This window comes from Callorhinus ursinus, unplaced genomic scaffold, assembly GCF_003265705.2.
Source record: "Callorhinus ursinus isolate GAN/ISIS: 27379988/994484 unplaced genomic scaffold, GSC_fseal_2.0 scaffold1, whole genome shotgun sequence".
Classification (NCBI taxonomy): Eukaryota; Metazoa; Chordata; class Mammalia; order Carnivora; family Otariidae; genus Callorhinus; species Callorhinus ursinus.
This window is the reverse complement of record NW_027397063.1, coordinates 108,683,560-108,688,232: the sequence shown is the minus strand read 5'-3', so window position 1 is coordinate 108,688,232 and position 4,673 is coordinate 108,683,560.

The window sequence follows — 4,673 nt, the reverse complement described above, 5'->3', positions numbered from 1 at the left end:
CTTTTAAGACTATCTCTTAATTTCAAATATCTAAATTTTTTTTGAATGGAAAGAGAGGTTGTGTAGATAAGTTATTTCTTTTTCCTCTTGCATGTATTTTGATACCATTTTCAGAAACTATCTGGTTGGTTGTGTGCTAGATTTAAAGTTTGTGTGTTTTGTTTTTTTTGTTTGTTTTTGGTAGGAAAGTTTTTTCTATAGTAGATAACTTACTGCTGATACGGGAGTTTTAAAAAAATTACGGAATTTTTCAAATGTATACAAGAGCATAATATGATGAACAATAGTTAACTATGGTTATACTAACTTCAAAACTTAGCAACATGTGGCCAAACTAATTTCATCTATGTCCCAATCTATTTGACCCCAGGTTATTTTGAGCCAATCTGAGAGATGTTATTTGATTCCGAGGTACATATTTCTCTTCCAACAAAATCACAATACCATTTCACATCTAAAAATTAACAGTAATACCTCAGTATCATCAAAGCAGGAAAGCTTTCAAATACCATTGTCTTTTCTCAAAAGCTCAATATCCAGCTGCGGGGTTCTAAACTGCTGGCTATATACATGGAGTTAATTTGATGATCAATAAGGATAATAACTAACATGGACCAAAACATTGTAAATATGTAAATTATGTGTTCAAAATGTTAATAGCAAACAAAGACAAACCAATTCAGTCACCTTTGGAAGGATATTAGGGTATTATTCTGGAAACTGGTAACTTGGAAACAAAGAAGCATTCATTCTGCCTTATTACCCCAGGTAATCAAATAATTGAGTGGAAAAATTTATAAAATATGTAGAATTATTCCAATTAATAAATGCAGAAGGAGTGTTAGAATATCACCATTTCATAAATCCTAATGAAATGAGAGCTAGGCAGTGGTCATCAATTGCTACTGAAGCCATTAATTAAAAAGCTGATGAGGAACCTTGTATGGCTAGATCAAGATGATAAGACCTGAACTCATTGGCCAATCTTAATGATATGCCTTATACTATGACTCGAAGAAAAGTATACAGCACCACAAGAAAAGAGAAAAAAATTTTTGATCAAGCCCCTAGATCTATTAATGGGAAATACATGACACAAGGAAACGTGGGCATGCAGTCAACAAAATCAGGAACATGGGCAATTCTACAGGATAAATGACTTATTTTAACAAATTGCAAAGAAAAGGAGGGGGACCTTTCACGTTAAAAGAATCTTAAGTAACACATAGAGTAAATGCAAATGTTACCTTTGTATCCTGATTTGAACAAATCAATTTTAAAACTGGAAACAGATTTGAACAACTAAGTAAGGTCTTGGGTAACCTCATTCACTAATTTTGCACTTGCTTTAATATGTGGAAAAACCATAAAAGTACTTAATTCTATACTGGGTATAGTTCATTCTATACAAAGCTACATGTCTAAATTTTCAGTAAGAATATTTTAGTTCTTTTTCTTTTGAAAAGTTATTTGCCCACCATCACAAAACATAGGTAGTGGCTGACCTGGGCCTCAACAGTGGTTTTCTGATTGACTTCAACATTCTTTTTACTATACCATGTTGCAACTCTTGAGAACCAGAAGCATATAGTTGAAGGAAAGAATATATAACTGTAAAAAACATTCATATAAATTTCCTCAATTGTTACAAATTAGGGGACAGGAAGATTTGAGAGGCAGAGAAAACCAGAGTGAGATACAGACAAGGTAAAAAAGGAGAGCACGTTAGGGTTAAGAGAGACCTGAGGAAAAAGGGGTTTGAAAACAAGAGAAAGAAAATCTCATAAAAGGGTAAGATCTTTTCCCTTTGACCTTAACACTTTATTTAGGCTTCTCTTAGATCTGTATAGAGTTAGATTACTATTCCCGTCATGAGTTTACTAATATCTTGTTTCTAGGGGTCTACCAGTCTTTTAAATTTTATTTATTTTCATCTTTTTTTATCCCACAGATATTGTAGAAACTGTAAGCCATGTCCTATACCCTAAGTTCTAAGAATATGGACCCGTAAGAAAGTCCGCCTTGTAAAGTGACATTAAAAACTAAGCTCAACAGTTAGGCATGGTGTTTTGTTAATTTTAGCTTTCCTTTTCTATGTACATCTCACATGGTTAGGTAATTAAATAGTCTCATATAGGCTTTTTAGCTGAAGACAGGACTAAAGAAAGCAACGGTTTTTCAGTATTTCATTTTAATTCTGAAACAGTCAATGGCCCTCCAATGTCATTAAGTGGTCTCCCTAATTTCTTTTCTTTTTGTATTTAAATACATTCTTATTGATTTTAGTTTCCTATACTATGTCTTTATCCACTTTTTTAACTACCTAAATTACTTCATTATACTTGCATTATCCTAAGGACTTTTATGGAGGTTATCTTTCCATTTTTTGAATAATCAGTAATATTTGGTTGGTGGGGAGGGAGTGGTGAGGAAAACACACCCAGCCCAAATTATGTTTTTTCTGAGATTTGCTTTAAAAGGTGTGTTTTTAGCTGCCATCAGCAACTCTAAAAATCAACCTTTTAGAGTTTATTTTAAATCAATGCCTGTATTTTTATAGTAATACCATAGGTTGAGTTTCTTTGATTTTATCACTTTTACTGGGACACTAATATATATATATATATATATATATATATTTTTTTTGTTTTTGTGTTCCTTTTATGTAATTGTTTTCAGACAATTTATTTTCAAATGTTTGGGAAAGAATTGAATTACAAGCAGATTTTGGTCTTAATGGAACTAATTAATGATAATTGCTGCACTCTTAGATGAGATGAAGTTTTGAGGATCTATTATTCTTTTAAAAGGCACTTGCAGGGCACCTGGGTGACTCAGACGGTTGAGTGGCCAACTCTTGATTTCAGCTCAGGTCATGATCTCAGGGTCCTGGGATCCAGCCCCGCATTGGGGTTTATGCTCAGCTGGAATCTGCTTGTCCCTCTCCCTCCCCCTCTGCCCCTCCCCCCTCTCTCCTTCTCAAATAAATAAAATCTTAAAAAAAAAAAGTCACTTGTGGGGCGCCCGGGTGGCTTAGTTGGTGAAGCGTCTGACTCTTGATTTCAGCTCAGGTCATGATCTCAGGATCATGAGATCAAGCCTTGTGACAGGCTCCATGCTGCATGTGGAGCCTGCTTGATCCTCTCTCCTCCCTCAGGGCTTGGTGGTTCGGTCAGTTCAGTCAGCTGGGATTCTGCTTCTCCTTCTGACCACCCCCCCCCCCCCTCCCCCTGCCCATGTTCCCTCCCTACAAAAAAAAAAAAAAAAAGTCACTTGCTGTTGTTAAAGCCATAATAGGAATCTCTAACACTCAAAAACACTCATCTCCCATGGAAAAATAATGTTTCTCTTAAGTCATTTGAGAAAAGGCAATTAAAAAGTGGGGAAAGATAGGCATCTTTAAACCATCAAAAATGTATACTTAGATGTTTCTGAGAGGGAAAGTCTGAATCTCTTTTACCAGTAACCAGTTTTTACCCTAGACAAATTAACATCTATGAGATAGTGTTCACATTAAAGAAACTCATAATTTCTTCTTTGACTCTATTACAAGTTTACTGGACAAATAGTATTATGTATAGGAAAATACTTTATAGCTGCAAAGTACTGTACAAGTGTATTGTGTTAAACACTGATGGTTTGCCCAGAGAGAGAAGGAACTTCGTTCAAGAATTAAGTAAATGGCTTCTGCTGTCAGTGCATGACCACCATGGCTTTTACCTCTTTATAACTAGGATTAAACAGTTTTAGCAGAAGGAGAGGCCGCAGATATTTTTGGAAAACTTTTTGTGTTTAGGTGAAATTGCCAAAGATGTGATTCAGCATGATAACTGTAAGGGGTTCCAGTTTCTTGTGCTTCATAGGATAACAATTTATAATCAGCAGGCAAAAAATTCACAAACTTTTGGGGAGGGGGACTGTTAATTCTCATTCTTGAAGCTTAATTTCATCATCTTCTTTGAAATATCAAAAGTAAGGGAAAATGTCAGTTACCATGATACTTCAAGTATAGCGACTACTTGTTTTCAGCTCATGGTTTTCATTTAAAATTTTCTTTAGTTTATCTGATCAAAATTAAATGGAGCCAGTTTCTATAACTTAAGTGTTACCGAGAATTCCCAAAAAAGGAAACACAGTAGGGAGAGACATGGCAAAATATGCAAGCTTACTACTAATAATAAACCACTTCATCTCAACCCTCCTCATTGGAAGTTGACAGTCCCAATAAAAATGATAGAGTCAGATGGCATTTTCCTCTTGGCTTGGCTGAACATGAGTCTTAGGCAAGGATTTAGTGGAGAGACAGGGGATGCTGGGCGGCAAAGAGAAATTCCTGGAGAGATCAATTTTCTTTGCCCCCCCTTTTGTGACGTCTATAATTAAAACTGTCCAAAAGGAGTACATGATTATATGCACATTAAAATCAGCCCCCTTCCCCTACCCCAAGCCCTTCTTTCCCTCAAATAAGTAACTGCTGTTAATGCTGTTTGTGTTGGATTGCATTTAGGTAAGCACACATACGGGTTATTTATATAATAGAGATCATGCTTACTATAAAATAGGGAGTGTGTGAGTCTTAAGCTGTTTTTGTTTTTGTTTTGTTTTTCATGATTGGCCTCACAGCCTATCAGTCTAAATGAATCTATTTCATTCTTACAACTTGAGATGGCATT